The sequence below is a fragment of the Ursus maritimus genome, unplaced genomic scaffold, assembly GCF_017311325.1.
Source record: "Ursus maritimus isolate PB19 unplaced genomic scaffold, ASM1731132v1 scaffold_12, whole genome shotgun sequence".
NCBI lineage: Eukaryota > Metazoa > Chordata > Mammalia > Carnivora > Ursidae > Ursus > Ursus maritimus.
In genome coordinates this window covers 71059692-71079699 of record NW_024423564.1, presented here as the reverse complement: position 1 = coordinate 71079699, position 20008 = coordinate 71059692, and the positions used below count along the sequence as shown (strand labels likewise).

At 43.1% G+C, this 20008-nt stretch overlaps 1 protein-coding gene across 15 annotated transcripts in view; it reads right to left on the bottom strand.

Annotated features, from left to right (window-relative positions):
* Positions 1-20008, bottom strand: part of HIVEP3 (HIVEP zinc finger 3) — a 450052-nt gene that overhangs the window by 377493 nt on the left and 52551 nt on the right. The window contains exon 1 of one of the 15 annotated variants that reach the window (XR_570685.2): positions 1783-1823. The exons of the other annotated variants lie outside the window; for them this stretch is intronic. The gene's annotated coding sequence lies outside the window, so the exon portion shown is untranslated. Of the gene's footprint in view, positions 1-1782; positions 1824-20008 lie in introns of those variants that run through there. 15 annotated transcript variants of the gene reach the window in all.

The following is a 20008-nucleotide window of genomic DNA, read 5'->3' as shown; positions in this document are numbered from 1 at the left end:
AGGGAACACAAGCAGGGGGAGTGGGAGAGGAAGAAGCAGGCTCCCAAAGGAGGAGCCTGATGCAGGGCTCGATCCCAGAACTCTGGGATCACGCCCTGAGCCGAAGGCAGACGCATAACGACTGCGCCACCCAGGCGCCCCTCAACATACTTTTAAATGGTGGAAATGATAATCATTTAGTTCTCTGTCATATCAGGAACCTATAGGTTGCTACTATGCAGTTGGTTAACCAAAAACCCTGAATGCCTATCAGGTGACCAATACTGCTCCAGAAATGTGTCTTATTCAAGATAAAAAAAGGTTTTCAATTTTAGATTTTCAAGAATACTTGTATTTGTTTATTCGTTTGTTCGCTTGTTTATTTTATTCAATTGATTATATTTCTACTATTCTCAAGGCACTTCGCTAGTCGTTGTTGGGAATAAAGCAGATGCAGAACCAAGTCTTAGAGAATACACAAGGAAGAAATAGAGGAAAACGTTTGTAGAAACAACTACAATATACGACCTAAGAGAGTGATCACAAACTCAAATGCCCACAGAGTCCAGGCAGATGATATCATGCATGAAACAAGGTGAGTGCAAGGCGACAGGGAATGTGGAGCTATAAAACAAATGGTCCCTCTAAAAGAATTTTATTCTTTGTTTTAAGGGAAAGAATGGAGAAAGAGAAGTTAGAGGATGTGAGAAGAGGGGGAAGAAAAAAATGAGAAAGAGAGAACACAAGGGAGGAGAGCATGATGAGAGAGGAGAGAGGAGGATAAAGATACAGTAGAGAGAAAGAGAATAAGAGGGGATGGTGAAAAGAGAGGAGGGAGGGGAAGGAGAAATGAAGCTAAAAGAGAAGGCTGGAGAGAGAGGAGGAGAAAGAGGGAGAAAGGTCGGGGGGAGGGAGGAAGATGAGGAAGGGGAGGGTACAGAGGGAGGGAAGAAGAGGAGGGTAGGAGAGAGAAGGGGAACGTAGCAGGAGGACCTCCAGAACTTCCAGAGAGGTCAGGTAGAGGATGTAGATAGACAGAGACCAGGGTGATAAGGGAAAACCCAGGAGAGCACATGTCCCAAAACCCACAAGGAGTAAATGTTTCAAGACAGAGAAGATGGTCAATGGTGGCAAATTGTGCTGAAACTACCTATTGAATCTGACAAAATTGAGGTCACTGATACCCTTGACAAGAGCAGTTTCAGCAGTGTGCTGGAGCTGGAGGCCAGGCTGAAGTATATCGAAAAGTGGATGGAAGGCAGAGAAAGGGACATTGCATGAAGACAACTCTTTCAGTAAGTTTTACTCTGAAGGAAACAAAGAAATTGGGCAGCAGAGTGGGACAAGCACTCATGGAAGAGGTAGTTTTTTAAAAGGCAGTTGATATCAACAAATGCCAATAAGCACATAAAAAGATGCTTCACGTCACTAATCATAAGGGAAATTCAAATCAAAACTACACTGAGATACCACATTTAGGACAGATACCATTAAAAAAACCAGAAAGTAAATTTTGGCAAATATGTGGAGAAACTGAAACTCTTGTGCACTGTTAGTGGGAATATAAAATGGTGTAGCTGCTGTGGAAAACGGTATGGTGGTTGCTCAAAAAATTAAAAATACAATTATCATCTGATTGAGCAATTACACTTCTGGGGATATACCCAAAAGAATTGAAAGCAGGGTCTCAAAGAGCTATCTGTACACTCACATTCATCATAACATCATTCACAATAGCTAAAACATGGAAGCAACCCAAGTGCCCACTGATGAATGAGTAAGCGAAATGTGGTATATACATACAATAAAATACCATTCATCCTGGGGCGCCTGGCTGGCTCAGTCGTTAAGCGTCTGCCTTCGGCTCAGGACGTGATCCCGGCGTTGTGGGATCGAGCCCCACATCAGGCTCCACCGCTGGAAGCCTGCTTCTTCCTCTCCCACTCCCCCTGCTTGTGTTCCCTCTCTCGCTGGCTGTCTCTCTCTCTCTGTCAAATGAATATATAAAATCTTTTTTAAAAAAATACCATTCATCCTTAGAAAGGAAGAAAAGACGCTGACATATGCCACAACATGGATGAACCTTGAGCACTTTATGATAAGTGAAATAAGCCAGTGACAAAATACAAATACTATATGATTTCATTCGTATGAGATACTTAAAGTAGTCAACACATAGAGACATAAAATAGAATGGTGGTTGCCAGGGACTGGAGGGAGGGGGGATGGTGAGTTATTGTTTAATGGGTATGGAGTTTCGGTTTTACCAAATGAAAAGATTTATGGAGATGGACGGTGGTGATGGTTGCACAACATTATAAATGTATTCAATACCATTGAGCTGTATACTTAAAAGTAGTTACGATGACAAATTTCATGTTATGTATATTTTATCACAATTTAAAAATTGGAAAAAAATACCACTGATATCAGATCAGGTTTGTCTACTAAATGGAATGATCCAGGAAAGACAGAGCCATTAATGATGTTAAAGGAAGACAGCCAAAGGAGCCAAATATTAGAGAAGGGGAATGGAATCCAGGCACACACAGGAAGAGTAGTCTCTGAACTAAGGAGGGACACTTCGTCTATCACACTATAGAGAAGAAGGAAAAGGGTGTAGATGCCAGCATGGTGATAAATTTGGTGGTGAAAGTATGAGGGAATTCTCAGCTGGCTTCAGTGTTCTACATATAGTATAGGGGAGGACATCATCTGAGAATTATCAGGGAGGGTGAGAGATTTGCAGAGAAGGGAGAAGGTATGAAATAAACCCTTTGGGAGTATGAAAGCAACCCTACCAGAGAAACATTGTAAGAAGTGTAGAGCACCTTATTATAATTTGGGATCATAAACTTAAAGCATAACCAGTCAACTCTGTTTTTATTATTTTCTCTAGCAAAGTCAGCAGCTCAAGGGGGCATGGAGAAACCATGAATCACCTGTGCATCTTGAGATTCAGGGTCAAAGATCTGGGGTGGGGGTGCCTCTGTGGCTCAGTCAATTAAGCGTCTGCCTTCGGCTTAGGTCATGATCCCAGGGTCCTGGGATCGAGCCCTATATTGGGCTCCCTGCTCAGTGGGGAGTCTGCTTCTCCTTCTCTCTCTCCCTCTGTGTGTGCTCTTGCTCTCTCTCTCTCTCTCCCTCCCTCTCTCTTTCAAATAAATAAAAAAGATCTAGGGTGGAGACTTAGCTTCTGTGTTTCTAACCAGCTCACAGGTGATGCCCATGCTATGGGATTGCTGGGCCACACTTTGAGTGACAAAGGGCTAGAGCCCTTTTCCTATACATTCTCTTTTCAAGTCCTTCAGTAGGAGAGACAGCAGTTCTATCATCTCTAAGTCTGAAAATAGTAATAATATTAGTAATAAAAAGTGGGGGAGCATGGAGAAGGCAGGTGATGTGGTTTATCCAATTGTGGCTGTATTGGAAATACATATTTTCCCCTCTTCTCATCTACATTTCTGGCCTTGGCAGCCTCATACAATCTCAGAGCTTCAATCACAATCTTTATGTAGATATCATGACCCCTATCTTGGTTCTGACGGCCTGATGGACACAGGCATTCAGGTGTCCCACATGACACCCATGATGAACAACTCAAACAATAAATTACCATCTACATTTGCTTCTCCTCAGTCTTCAATCCTTTGACTTCTTCTACTTTCTGATTGATCTCCACATTTGATAAGCCATTAAGGCCAACTGATTTATCCCTAAAATATTAGTAACTTCCATGAATGCAAATTAGAACTACACCAAGATACCAGACAGCAAAGTAGGCAAGAATCCAAAAGTCTGACAACATACTCTGTTGGCATGACTGTAAAGAAACAGAGACTCACAAGCATTGCTAGTGAAAATGCAAGATGATATAGCCCCTGTGGAGTATTGTTGGTTTTGTTTTGTTTTATTTTGTTTTGTTTTTTGCAATATACAGCAAATTACCCATGCCTTGACCTTTTGACCTAAGAATCTATCCCAAAGACACACTGGCAACATAAAAAATGGAAAAAAAACATATAAAATGGTACGTGTACATGCCTATTCACTGACGCACAATTTATAAGAGCAAGTGACTGACAACAGCCACCAAATATCCATCAACAGAAGACTGGTTGAATAAACTATGATACATTCAAAAAATGGAATATTATGCAGACATAGAAGGGACTGATGAAAATCTCTCTATACTGACATGAAGGAATTTAAGTGAAAATGCCAGATGCAGAAGAGTGTACACAGTATTCTACTTTTTTAATAAAAAAGGAAAAAGATTGATACATATACATATTTGCTTATGTTTTCAAAAAGAAGAAATGGAAAAACAAATCAAAACCTAACAAAAATCAGTTACCTGTAAGAGAAAGGAAAGAACAGTGGGGATGGGATGGGAATGGGAGCCAGACCTCTCTGAATGTACCATCCTTTACGGTTTTAACTTTAACAGCATGTAAATGTTGTAAATAATTAAAAAATAAAACTAGATAGAAAGGACACGAAGTAATTTATAAGTATCGAAAACGATCTCAAATCTTCAGTGGCTTTCCACTGCTACCCACTGAGTCCAAACTCCTCAGCCTGGCATCAATGCTTGTTTAAGCCTGCCCTAGCTAGACACTCCCATCTTACTCTCCAATGCCCTCCCCCCATCACCTACTGTATTCACATGCAAACTATTAACACTTTTTGAGTACCCAGTTAATTTTACCAGCTAGACCACACACCTCTTGAAAATGAAATCCACCTCAGATCCATTTTGGAAACCTACAATGCTCAATCTCTAGTTACCATGACATATATTGGTAACAGTTCTGACACCTGAAAGCTTTTGGCTGGAAATTTTACATTTATGCTGAAGAATTCCAAGACTGAGCTCTTGATCATATATAAAATACCTGGGTAAAGAGTAACATTCTAGCTACAAAACAAAGACAATAAAGGAAGAAACCTAAGTGTCCATCTACGGAAACACGGGTAAACAACGTGGCACACACATAGAGTGGAGTATTACTCAACCCTAAAAAGGAAGGAAGTTCTGACACATGCTACGACATAGATGAAACCTGAAGACATTAAGTGAAATATGTCAGTCTAAAAAAGGACAAATACTGTATGATTCCACTTAAATGAGGTTCTTAAAATAATCAAATTCATAGAGACAGAAAGCAAAATGGTAGTTGCCAGGGGCCAAGAGTAGGGAGGAGTAGGGAGTCACTGTTTGATGGGTACAGAGTTACAGTTTTCCAAGATGAAAAAAGTCCAGGAGATGGATGGTAGTGATGATTGTGTAACAATGTGAATGTGCTTAATGCCCCTGAACAGTAGTTTTAAAAAATGGTTAAAGTGGGGACACCTGGGTGGCTCAGTCAGTTAAGCATCCAACTCTTGGTTTCAGCTTAGGTCATGATCTCATGAGTCATGGGATCGATCCCTGCATTGGGTTCTGCACCCAGCAGGGAGTCTGCTAGAAGACTCTCTCCCTCTGCCCCTCCCCCAACTCCTTCTCTCTCTCTAAAATACATAAATCTTTTAAAAATGGTTAAAACGGTAAATTTTATATTATGTATATTTTACTACAATTTTTTTTAATTTAAAGCAAAAAAAAAAAATCAGCCATGGGAATACCTTTTAATGCTGGACCTTTTAATATCTTTTATTAATACGAACACAGTTTTAACCAAGGCTATCCTCTCCAGGGCCATCAGGGATCACTCAGGAAAGAGAGATTTGACTTTTTGCTTAACATATCGTACCACACTCTCCCCCAAAGAGTATCCAACAGAAGCAGTCTACCCCGGATCTACTTTGTCCCCTGGAGTTTGTATAACCAGGAGTTACATATAGCAGATTAATTTAAAAGATTTTTCTAAGATTCTGGTGGTTGTTCCTAATCAGAGCTTTGTATTGGCATTGATCCAAAATAGCTGCTTCTATGCCTCCAACCAAAATGCTCCTGAGTGGGAAGCTCTACCCTTGTCCTCCACTCCCACAGGACAGACTGCTGCGCTGTGAGCCACACTGAGGCTGAGGAACCACCTGGGAAGAACTTACCTTCAAGGTAAAACGCGGCATCCTGTACATTAATACAAGATGTCCATAATAGGGGAAACTGTGCAGGAAGGAGAGGAGTGGGAGTATATAGGAACTCTCTGTACTCCCAATTGACTTGTTGTAAGCCTTAAACTGCTAAAAATAAATAGTCAATTAATTTAAAAAATTAAAACTCTACAGCTTAAATTCTTTGAGTTGTTGGTAGAGCAATCAGTCTTATTGGTCCATTTGCATTGATTTACTTATTTATTATAAGTATAAATGATGTTTTCTTAATAAAGACACAGAGTCTCATTTAAACATGCAATAAATCTGGCCAGAAATTGAAGGATATTTCGCTAGCCAGTTACCATTCCAACTATACTTGAACATTGGGGGAGGTAAAAAAGAAACATCATTAGATGCAATCCACAAGTTATAATCCCCTAGTTTCTGCTCCTGACTGCACTGGAAACCCCACATTTCTAACACATGGTTTTGCTTCTCTTGTACCACTTAGAGAATACAGATAGACACACCAAGGCCTTTGGCCATAAAGGCAATTAAATATTGGAAAAAGAAGATTTGTTGAAAGGCCCTTATGAAGATTATTTAAAATGGAAATAACAAGCTTATACTTCCAGCTATGATGAAGTAGCTGATATCAGATTTATTCTCCTGCTAAAAACATCTATAAAAGCTGGTCAAAATAACACACACACACACACACACACACACACACACACACACACGCTGCTTGAAGACATTGAAAAACCAAAACAGCCATCTCTTGAGGAACTAAGATCCCAAAGAGCATGAGTGTTTCCTGAAGGGAGCCCTCTGGCAGGACCACATTTTTACCTGGGGACATTTATTAATATATAATGCAGGGCCAAAGAGTAATCAATTAGCAGTCTCAATGGGTTGGAGATACTAAAACTGAGTTTCATGGACTGAGAAGGAGGGGCTCATTAAACACCAGACTTTCAACTGAGACTCTGGGAGTGCCATGACCTGTGATTAAGAACAAACTAGAAATAGGGGCACCTGGGTAGCACAGTTGGTTAAGTGTCTGACTTTTGTTTTCAGTTCAGATCATGATCTCATGGTAATGGGATCAGGACCCATGTCAGGCTCTGCACTCAGCAGGGAGTCTGCTTGGGATTCTCTCTCTCCCTCTTCCCCTCCCCCCTTCTCAAATAAATACATAAACCTTCTAAAAATTTTTTTAAAAAGAACAAACTAGAACTAGATCAGCCTAAACTGGATCAAAGAGACCTCCCCTTGCTCTATCTGGGAAAATTAAATCCTCTCTGAAGGGAGATATCATCCAGAGGCTCTACAGATTTTCACACACAATTTTCAGCATTCGATGAAAAATATCAAACATTCCAGAAAACAGAACCAAATGACAGAAAACCAAGAGAAAAACAGACACTAGAAAAAGATCCACAAGTGATCTGGAGTTAACAGACATGGACTTTCAACTTAACAGCTGACAAAATACGTAAACCAACACTTCACAAAAAAAGAATAATAACTAAGTGGCCAATAAGTATATTAAAAAAAAAAAAACTCCATCATTAATCATCAGGAATGCAAATTAAAGCCACAATGAGATAACACTACAAATCTTTCAGAATGGTTTAAAAAAATAAAAATATTACATGTTGGTGAAGACATGAAACAATTTGTACTGTATGAATTGCTGCTATAAATGTAAATGGATGCAAACACTTTGGAAAATTGTTTTGCATAAATTACAAAAACTAAACACACGTATACCTTATGACTCCACAGTTCCACTCGAGGGCATATACATAACAAAAATGAGCATTTGTGTCAGCCAAAATATAATAGCCAAGAATATTCAGAAAAGTCTTATTTATTATAGCCCAAATTACAAGTAGCCGAAATGTCCATCAACAATGGTATATTCCAAGGTAACATATTCATCCAATAATATGAGACAAGGAACAAGAACAAACTTCATCCATGCGACCTATGATGATAAAGCTCATAAACATAACATTGAAAGAAAAAAGGGAACATGCTATGTTTTATGTAAAGATTAAAACCAAGTAAAACTAGCCTATGGTGATGTAAGCCGGAATAGAGTTATATCGATGGGAGCAGATAATGACTGAGAGAGGCTCAAGTCAGACTTGAGGTGTGCTGGTAATGTTCTATTCTAGTTCTGAGTGAAGATTAGAAAAGTGCGTTCATTCTGTGAAAATTCTACAAAGTACATATAGAGATTTGTGCACTTTGGTGTGTATGTGATATACTCAAATAAAAAGTAACCAAAACATGTAATTAGAAATAAATTATTAGGGCAACTAAACATTCCCTAACAATGGAGGCAGAGAGAACGTAAGCTGGAAGGTTCTGAAGACAGTTTTCACCTGCGACCCACTGGCCCTAGCATAGAGCAGCAGCTCTTCTTCAAGGCTGTCTTCCCACTCTCTCTCTCTAGCCCATCTATCTGCCATACCCAATTTGGATTTTATAGCAACTGCCCAGAGACGGTTAAATTTGTTTTACCTAACTTCCTGCTGCTTGAGGTAGAGACCTCACCCCCACGTCACCACTGTGTAATTAATTCCTGGAGGTTCCCTCTCAGAACTCTTCCTCAAGTCCATGCCCTCTTCTCCAGCCATGTTGCTTTCATTTTCCCTCTTTTATTTATTGATTCATTCTTTCTTGCATTGACCTAATGTATATTTGTACAGTGTGTAGTGCCTGCTGGGTGCTGTGAGAGGGGCTGAGGGTTGTGGAGGCAAGTCAGAGATGGCCTCTGACAACCAAAGCCTTTGACTTTCACCTCCAGGTGCTTCCTACACAGATGAGACTTCCTACAGTCTCACCCCCAAGTTTCCCTCCCCACTTTGCTCCCCACTCTGCCAGGCCACCAACTCACAACTCTCTTCTCCAACACATATGCCCTTTACATATTATTTAAGTAAAGCTTATTAAAGGAAATTTTGGAAAATATATAAAACAATAAAAAGGAAAAAGACCCTATCATTCATCTTCTTAACACTCAAAGATTTTTAATAACATGACTATTTTATCATTTTTAAATGATGGCTGTCTTTTTAGTATGCAAGTCTGATCTCTACCCTCTCTTCCCAGAAGGTACCGAATGAGTCCACTGCCTGTGGGACAGTGGTCACGGGCTGTGGACACAAGGTATTCTGCACCACCCTGTCTCTACTCACACCATGCCCCATGCCTCCAGTGCTCTTCCCTCACCTCTCCAGCCTGAAAAACTCCCATTCACCTGCCGTGGCCAGGTGCAAACTTCGCTTCTGCAAGACCCTACTGTGACACCTGTCACAAGATGCTATGATTGTAGGGAAGACAGCAGAGCTGTCAATAATGCTGACCCTGGAATCAAATTGCCTGGGTTCAAGTCAGAGCTGTGACTTCCTGGCTGTGTGACTTGGGCCACTTATTTAAACTGTCTTTGCCTCAGTCTCATGTATAAAGAAAAAAAATGCTAGAATTCCCCATGTAGTTTTTCTGTGAGGATTAAGTAAGATGATCCTGTCAAAGGATAACTCAGCACAACGCCGGGGACGTAGTAAGTTCTGGGAACATGTTGCTTATTATACTTGTCAGACATCTGTCTCCTTCCCCTGGACTTTGCACATCCCCCAGGACAGATTTCTTCTTTATCTCTATACCCCCTGCCCCATGCTCAAAGTGTTTTATAAATGTTTGAGGGATGAATAAATGATCTGCCATGTCCTGACATGTTCTCTTGCTATACATACCTTCATAGTGAGAAATCAAAAAAGGAGGAAGAAGATGGGAGGAAAGAGAGGAAGAACAAAGGAGATACAAGAGAAGGAGGAGGAAGGAAGAGGAAGCCGAAGAGGAGGAAGAAGAGAATAGTAATGAATTGCCATTATTAATAATGGTATTTGACACTTGTGTGCCCAGAAAACAGGCATCAATCACAGTACCCCAGTCCGCCGTGGCCTCTCCTGCTGCTACCTCTTTGGAGTCCAGGAAAATGTTGGTCCTTACACTTGATGCAAAGCTTAACATTCCATTCTGGCCCCTGGGATAGCTGGGTTGTGTAACAGGGTCACTGCCCAGAGACAGTCCCTGAGAAAGGACCCTCAGAGAGACCCCCTAGGAGAGAAGGACTGCACAGGGCCTACCCAGGACATTCCAGAGCTAGAAGAATGTATGCTGGGCATCATCTCATCTTCAAATTCTCCAGAACAGATGTAGCACTGGATGTGTGGAATATTTAAAGGCTCCCTTATAGCCCAAGCGTCTTGGCAAAACCTGTTTTTACTGACTGCAGATATACCAGCTTCTATTTCGATTCTAGAGTCCGTGATAAATCCCCAAGAACTCATTAGCGGTTCCTAGCACACATAAAAGTACAGAAAGCCTTTGTTTTGCTGATTAGGGAAGCTACATAAATTTTTAACTGATTATTAAGAAATAAATGCCAACCTTTGCAGAAAAACACATTTTTCTCTGTCTCTGAATACCAAGGAGGCCTTTGGGGCCTTCACCTCGGGATAGGCCTGGTGGTTTCACCCCAGCCGTGGGGGCCGGCTCCACCCCCACAGCTGTTTCCAAGGGCAGTTCACTCATCAGCAGAGGCCCCAAGTCTCTGAGCGGGGGGTCATGGCCCTCCTGAGTCAAATCCCACACAGAGAACACACGCCTTCCTAGTGGCTGGCAGCACCACTGGCTTGCAGATTTTTGCAAAGCGATTCAACTGTGAACTTGGAAATGAGGCTTGAGTTTGAATTCCAGCTCCAGCACCTACTAGCTATGCGGCTTAGGGCAAGGGGCTCATCCCTCTAAACCTGACTTTCCTCATGGATGAAATGGGGATAGGAATAGCATCTACCCCTCAGGGCTGTGGTGAGGATTAAATACACAAAAGGGGAAAAAAGGAAAATGTGCAGATAATGCCCAAAAAGGAGTCAGGATCGTACTTGGTACACAAGTCATGCTCAGTACAAGAGAGCTATTATTACTGTTATTTAGGGATCACTTTCTCAGCTTCCAGATTCTGTTCTGTAGCATTTCCATGGAGAGAGAAAGTCAAAGCTGAGGCTGAGGATGCCGAGCTGAAAATCGTAATGACAGCTAACCTTTAGGAGCGTTCACAATGTTCCAGGCACTGTATAGGTGCTGTTGACGTACTTTATTCAGTTAATCCTCACAACACATAGGCCGCGTACTAGCATGAACCTCATTTTAGAGAGAGGTGTACAAGGCCCAAAGGAGTAAAATAACTTACCTTGGGCCGGGGGTGAGGAAGGAAAAGAATAGCTTGGTGGGCTGGGAAGCGGAGGACTGGGGGAGGGGAGCACAGGGCTGGGGGCAGGGAGGAGGTGGTTTTGGAAAAATTGAGGAAGAAAGTAAAGGAAATAGTAGGTATCTCTGTGGGTTATGAATTGGTTCCCTTTAATGTTCTTTCAGAGACAAAAGTTACGGTTGGAATTCCTTTTTAATTAGCAGCTCCATTGTTGTTATGAGACCACCGAAGTTCACAAGGCACATTTAAGTAGGAGGCAAGCGTTTTCACCAGAACTGTAAGCTGGTCTCCTCCAAGAGCAGAAACTCCTATTAAACCCCTCCACGGCGAATGACCTCACGGCAGTCAGTACGGCGGCCTGCCCCGCAGGGCTCATCCCTAGTCAGGGAGAACAGCTCACTGAGGCCTCCAGAGATCCCACTTAACCACAGTGATCCACCCCCAGGTTCCTCCCGGGGCACAGCTCCTTTTTGGTTTTTTCCCTTTTTTCCTTCTCTTTAATAATGAACGTGTGACTCAGAGGTTTAATGAGTTACCAGAAGTTAACCAGAAGGGAAGCCCATTGAGTAAGCGCATAATTAAAACTGTGAATGGACAGTGGGATACAATTATTGCGGGAAATGGGAGCACAGGGGAATGACTCAGGGGTTAGGGTGCTTAGAAAAGGGCCTCTGGGACTTCAATTATTTCTGGAGATGATCTGGAAATTGAAGGAAAATTCTGGAACCCTTCTGCAGTCAGAAGCGATAGGCTGGTTGGACCTCTCCTCTCCCTCCTTGACTGATCTAGACTGGTAGCCAGGACTCACTCCCAGCAGAAACTGAACAAGAGCTAAGGCTGAAGTCATCAAGGGACTCATTACCCTTTTGGTGCTAACACCACCAGGCTTTAAGGTCAATTACTTCCCTGATGCAGGTAAGTTTCCTGCAAGAAATTGTAACAGGAGAAGGTGAAAAGCAAAGGCAGCATCACATTGGATTTTCACTCTTTAGCCCAAACCCAGAACTATTTTGCTTGGCTGGGGAGAGACTGTGAGGAATACAAGCATGCAGTCCCTTCAGGGGAGGAAGGCTGGGCTGTTACGGTTCGTAGACGTCCACACACCAACCTGCAGCTGATTACCCGTTTGTGTATGGTCAGAACTAGAAAGGAAACAGTGCAGGGGGCTTGAGTTCTTAGAAGAAATGCAGGCTGATCCTAATCAAGAAATCCAACACTCCCTGAGTCAGGATCTCTGTAAAACAACAGCAAGAGAAAGGACACTCTGCCAGTGAGTCCATTCTGGGAGTTTCCATAACTACAGCCACTCCAGGTCAGCCATGCTAATGGACCAGCAGTACAAATTTATGCCAAATATCAACTGTCTTGTTTCCATACAAGTGTGCTTCCTGCTTAAAGAGGGCCAAGGCTATCTTATCTCTCCCCCTAGAATACAGAAGCAATTGCTCTGGCAATGTGGAGGGACATGAGCAACTCCAGAGTATTTCCGCTGATGGGAACAGAGAGAGGTCTGGGCCCAAATGTTATGGATGGAGTTTGAAATTCCTTTTTCATTTTTGTTGAATATAAGCACATGCAGGTTTTGAACAGCACTGGAAACCAATTGTGGAAACGACACTATGAACCATGAAGGAGAGGAAACTGGAAGGTGCTTCTGCTTTTGGGTCTTATTCATATACATAAATTCTCCAAACTCCTTTCTCTATGCTCCAGGCTGATGAGGAGTGAATCACCTGGGTGGTCTGAAAAGCCTTACAAGTGGTGGGGAAGGGCCCTAAAATTTTTAGTCAAAACTGTATGTTTATTTTATAACAGAAATTCACATGCATGCAATTTAAAAAGAAAATTAATATATGAAATTAATTAGCATAAAAGGATTCAGTGATTTATTTTTCAACTTCACTCAATAAAATAAGGAGAATTATTTATGTTTTTACCATACTTTCTGAAAATCTACTTCCCATTAATCTGTAAGCCTCCATAAACAAAAGGTAACTGCCCTGTGTCCTAAGAAAACTTAAACTTTTGCCAGAATAATTTTTATGCAAATAAGTAGAAGCGCATTTTGTCAAATAAAGTGGAATCAATCCAAAATTGTTATTATATTAATCCTGCTCCAATCCCCAAACAGTTTTTGAGTCCCTAAGACACTGTTAAACACGTAGTTATGAGTTTCTCAACAATAGTTGTCAATAAATATAAACAATATCAGCCCAGCCTTAGTCTGACACAGTCGAACAGAGTGTGGGCTCTGGAGCTGAGCCAGTTAGGGTCAGGTCTTGGCTCCCACACATATAGCTTGGGCAAGTGAATTAACTTCTCTGAGCTAGTGACGTCCTTAATGTTCCACTCAATGCAAAGGCACCTGGGAGAGCTCCATCATCCAAGGACAAACTGGGCAGAAGACAGAAAAAGTTCAAAATGCAATGACCCCTATTGTCCAGATTGGACACAGAAAGAAAACCCAGAACTCCAGTGCGGGAGGAGGACTTCAGAAGGGTTTGTTCGTGGTCCAGACCTATTCTTAGCTAAGAAATAAGATGAATACCTAAAAGGTTATAATGCAAAAGCCTCCCAGATTTTTGCCAGCTCATTGTGAATCACTCCCTGAGTCAGGACAGGACAAGGCACCAGCAACTGCCCTTGAACAGTACGGTTACCAGAGTCAGAGCCTATTTTGAAAAGCTAAAACTGATCTACATCTGGCATTTCAAGGGCAAGCCAATTCACCCACATGCAATTGACCACAGGTGAGTTCTTCTTCTATTCATAGATATCCTAGAAATAGGTCTGAAAACACAGAAGAGGCACCGAGTTGCCGCAGGAATGGCACGTAGAAACTCCAAACCACCACATACTAGCTCCGAGCCCTTGAAAAAAAAATGTTAACCCCTCTGAACTTCCCATTTCTCATCTGTAGAATGGGTGGCATAGAAGAATGCCGGTTTTGGGGGGCCCAGAACGACAATGGACTGCAGCTGGTTCATAAATGGAGCATCCAAAAGAGCAGACCAGGGGCTACACGGGCCCAGCAGCACAGGCTCTCACGCTTCACGGCTACGTTAGCTTGTGCAGCTGCTGGGCATTCCAGCTGCCAGCCGCGAAGGCCTGTACTGAGCCCCCGGTACGGGACATTCGTGGAGGAGACCAGCGGGCTAGCTGGCGATGGGCTGACCCCCTCCCACCCTATAAAGAGCAGCGTTTCACCCTGATTAGGAGTGACAAATACTTGGGGTGTGGGTCTACCTTTCTTGCCCGTGGCCTCAGCCACTGGGACTCACACAGTCTGCGCTTGACTGTTTCTGCTGAAATTCTAATCCTGCACAAATGCACTTCGGACAAAGAAATCCACTTTGCAGCAAAGAAGGTGCCCATGGGCACAGAACCATGCAAGCCACCCGTCCTACGACTTAGCACACCACTCAGACGCCGCTGGTTTGACAGAACGTTGAAGGACCTTCTGAAAGCAGGCTAAGTGTGAACGTAGACAGAACACCCTGCACAGGGAAAATACTGTCCCCTGGGAAGTGGCACATACTCCTGATGTAAAATCAAGAGCCTTTATCTGAGGCTCACTCCCAGTAAACAGAATACATAGGTCTGGGAACGAAGTGGGCTGGGGGCCTGGGAGTGGCCTCACTCACTATCACTCCCTGTGTCACTGGAGAAATTTGTGTTTCCTATACTTGATACTTCAGGCTCTGTGGGACTGGAGATGCTTCCATCATAGGACACGGCTTCTGCTAAAATTAAAGCTATTGCTGCTGCCTGCCTAGTTACTATAAGCTCCATCTCCCCATAGCCGGCAAAGAGGTAGAGCTGTATTACTGGCAGTGGGTTGACCATGGTCACCATGAGGAAGTAGGGGTACCTACTATAATGGGGCAGGGGGGACTACGGATGGCATGTGATAGATACGACAGCTGGCCCTCTGGGGTGTGGCTCGGTATTCCAATGCCCAGTTTTAACTGTAAATGGGCAAATGCAACAACCACAGCCTGATAAAGACATGGTAACCAGGGGACTCAGACCCCTCAGGAATGCAAGTCTGGCTCAATCCAACAGACCATCCACCTTCATTAGGAGAAGTGCGAGCCAAGGAAGGAGATTCTAGAAAGAGCGGCCGACAAGGGAGAGGATGAGTATCAGTTATGGCCTCAGGACCAGCTGCAACAGTGGGACTGCAGTTTGTCCCACTAACCCCCAAATTGTGACCAAGAAGAATCCTCGAGAAGTTGTGGGAGGATGAAGTAAGTTTCGAGTGAGAAATAAGTGGATCTGAGTCGTACAGGGGGTGGACTGTAGCAGATGCTATTCGCATCTCACTCAGATCCCCATTTACCAGGCAGGTGTCCCCATCCTCCTCCTGCTGCTGCGGGTGTTGGCCACTATGCGTCACACCTGCACTCCTCTCTAGAGGCTTCCTCTTGGTTCGCGGGAGCTGCCTTACCTAGAGATATCTCTCGCACCTCCCCCCAGGGATCCCTGTAACCCGCTGATGCAGGGGCATAAAAGCTCAACCCCATCGCCTCAAGGCAGGAAAACCTTTGTGGTACAATTCACACTCTTGAGTTCCATATGGGATTAAGTGGTCTTCATCTGCTCGGGCTGCTATAACAACACCCTATAGACTGGGTAGCCTATAAACAACAGAAGTGTATTCCTCCCGGTTCTGGAAGTCTGAGATCAGGATACCTGCACACTTGAGCTCTGAGGAGAGCTCTCTTCTGAGTCACAGACAGCTGCTGTCTTCTTGGGTCCTTGCACGGTGAGAAGGAGGACCGATCTCTCTGGGGCCTCTTTTATAAGAGCATTCTCATTCATGAGGACTCCACCCTGATGATTTAATTACCTCCCAAAGGCCCCACCTCCTAACAGAATCACATGAAGCATTAGAATTTCAACACATGAATTTTGATGGGGACACAAACATTCAGTGCGTGACACTGGCTGAAGACAGACTTCTAAGACCACACCTTTACCTAGTTTCTCCCTGGCTTGTACTGTTTCTCTTACTCCCTTAGGGGTTTTCCATAAGAGCAATACCATAGTTGATAAATATTTTGCACATACTCCCATCTGAGCCATGTTTCTAAGTACCCAACTTAAAATCCAGGAGACATTTTTTGCCTCCACCGTGTTTGCAACCCCTTATAACATGATCACAGTATCACAGCTTGAGTTTTTGTTTAGTAAATATCCACTCTCCTCCTCTTCCACTGTGGGCAGAAAATCCTCCCATGCCCCACTGCCACAGACTGTATTTTTCAAAAATGGCTGCCACCCTATCTCCCATCCCCCATGCACTTCTCACAATGTGACCTGAACATCCCTCTCATAGAGTATTGAGATCTGCATCTCCTCCCCTTGAAAGTGGCTTTTGCAACTGTTTCAATCAAAAGAGTGGCAGAAGTGACGCTATGTAATTTCCAAAGCTGGTCCTCAAAGGCAATGTAGCTTCCACTTGGTTCTCTGAAACGACTATGCTAGAGTGCTAAACCACCTTGTATGCAGTCTGACAACCCTACAGCCACCATGCTGAGTGAAAGCCCAACCTAGCCCACACAGAGCGACCGCTGGAGAAGTGAGAGAAGAGAGGAGAAGCCTAGAAACACAGGTCAGCCTTCTGCTCTGCCAGCCAGCTCCAGTCATCACCTGGCTGCAACTTCACAAGAGACCCTGAGGCAGGCCTGCCCATCTGAGCCCTTCCTGAATACCCGACCCAGAGACACCAAGAGAGACCATAAAATAACTGTCAGTGTTTTAAGTCACTACGTTTCAGGGAAGCTTTTTCCATACCGATAGTAACCAGGACATCTCCTGTGATGTTGAGCTTTGCCAATGGAATTTGTATCTTGTACTCTTGCCATCACCATGAGAAGAGCATGTCTTAGGTATAAGCATGCCACTCATATAGGAAAAGTGAAAGATGTGTGTAGTAAGAAAACCTACAAACAGCCCAGATCAGCAAACCTTCACCACCTGACTTGCAAGATGCATGAATGAGAAATAAACGCTTATAGCTGCATGCCACTGAGATTTTGTGGGATTTTTGTTGTCGTTGTTACATAGCATTATGGCAATAACTGACCCAAGAGGAAAGATGAAAGCATTCCCTGTTCCCAACGATAGAATACTTCATAATTTGTAATTAAGGAGGCTTTATGATTATTATCAATAAAAATAATGAAAACAGCAGCATTATCCAATAACATCTTTATCCTGAAATTTCAATATTCTTCTCCCTTCTTTCTTAAGCCCAATTAGTGATACTGTTCCTTTTTCTGAGGCCCTAAAGACATATGACAAATGACCTCATGGGCTTTAATTAATCAGCCTCTACAGAGCGAAATGTTGTCACGTGCTTTGCATGACTCGGAAAGAAGACAATGAATAGACAGAAAATCTTCCCAGCAACCATCAGCTAGAGAGAGAAGCGCGAGAAGCCAAGAATTAGTTTACAAGTCCCTTGAGATAAGAGATCAAGAGTTCTATCAAAAAGGGAATGGGTAGTAATCCCTCCAAGCAGTACATTAGGGTTACAAGTAAAAAGGCATCAAGAGATTCATTTGAGCCAGGAATACAGAACATAAACCTCAATCCAAAAGCCTAAAGACAATAGATATTTACCCAGACACTCAGGACCACAGGGAGAAGCTATGAAAAAGATGGAAAGAGCCAAGGCCCAGTTCTCCGGATCCAACCAAACCTCCAGCCCAGGCGTCCTTCAGGGTTGGTCTTGGCCAAAAGGGCTGGGTTTCCCGGGGTCCAGTGATCCAAATGACTGTTTGGAAATCATCGATAGCACACGAGGAGTAATTATTACCTAGTGCCTTTTTAAATTGATTGGGAAAGGAAATTTCATACCAAATTACTCAATAAATCATGTTTTGATTTTAATGTTAATCTCACAAAACACTTGTCATTTGTGAAAACTGTATTTACTAAGTACCCCTGGGGCTTCACTAGATACTGACTATATGAAAGTTACACATCTTTCTCTGGGCCAGAAGTAGGACCAGATGGGATATCGGAATTCTTACTCAACCTCGAATGGCATTAGGGAGACTGATGAGTCTATATTCAACCTTATTTCATCACACTAACCAGAGTGGCAAAGGTATTAAGAATAGCAAAGCCTCTTAGAAAGACAACCTTGAAAATCTTCTAAGGGAAAGATGAACTCGAGTCTGGCCTGACTCAAACCAAGCATTTTGTTACTACCGCCCTAGACATGGAAGCACACAAAACCTCTTGCTGTGGGATTTCTCGACAACACAGCCGGCATGTTGAGCCAGACGACGCTTCATCGTGGGGACCTGTCCTGAGTACTGCAAGACGTTCAGTTAGCAGTGTCCTGGCAGGTACCATCGAGATGCCAGGAGCACCCTGCCACCACCTCCTACATTGTCACAACTAAAAACATACCCAAAAACACCACCAAATGTTCCCTGGATGGCAAAATCACTCTCAGTTGATAACCAATGCATTGCTGTGGTCTAGGCTTAAAGGGCCAGCTCCTGAAGGATGAAAGAGAAACAAACGAAACAAACTCTTGGAGAAACAAAAGCCAATGTGACAAGGTTATATTACATCAGTGGTTCTCAGACTGTTTTTTCTACCAGATAGATTCACGTGCATAAGCACAGCACCGCCACGAACATACCGGATTCCGACATAATAGGACTATAGGTTAAATGCAAAACGCCACTGGTTTATTCTGACCCAAGAAAGAATATTGCAGTGCACATGAGTGAAAATGATGGATTAGTGTTATGGACTGAATGATGGTCCTCTCTCCCACCAAAAGAAAGATATGGTGAAGTCCTAACCTCTGGTACCTCGTAATATGAACTTATTTGGAAATAAATTCTTTGGGAATATAGTCAAGTTAAGATAAGGTCATCAGGGTAGAGCTTGATCCACTATGGCTGACATCTTCATAAAAAGGAGACATTTGGGGGCACCTGGGTAGCTCAGTCGGTTAAGTGTCTGACTCTTGATTTTGGCTCAGGTCATGATCTCAGTGTCCTGAGACAGAGCCCTATGTCAGGCTCCACACGGAGCCTGCTTAAGATTCTCTCTCTCAACAAGGGCCATATGCACCCCAATGTTCATAGCAGCAATGTCCACAATAGCTAAATCGTGGAAGGAGCCGAGATGCCCTTCAACAGATGACTGGATTAAGAAGCTGTGGTCCATATATACAATGGAATATTACTCAGCTGTCAGAAAGAACGAGTTCTCAACATTTGCTGCAACATGGACGGGACTGGAGGAGATAATGCTAAGTGAAATAAGTCAAGCAGAGAAAGACAACTATCATATGATTTCTCTCATCTATGGAACATAAGAACTAGGAAGATCGGTAGGGGAAGAAAGGGATAAAGAAAGGGGGGTAATCAGAGGGGGGAATGAAGCATGAGAGACTATGGACTATGAGAAACAAACTGAGGGCCTCAGAGTGGAGGGGGGTGGGGGAATGGGATAGACCGGTGATGGGTAGTAAGGAGGGCACATATTGCATGGTGCACTGGGTATTATACGCAACTAATGAATCATCGAACTTTACATCGGAGACCAGGGATGTACTGTATGGTGACTAACATAATATAATAAAAAATCATTAAAAAAAAAATAAAAGATTCTCTCTCTCTCTTCCTGTACTCCCCTCCCCTGCCCCTCCACCCCCGGCTCACA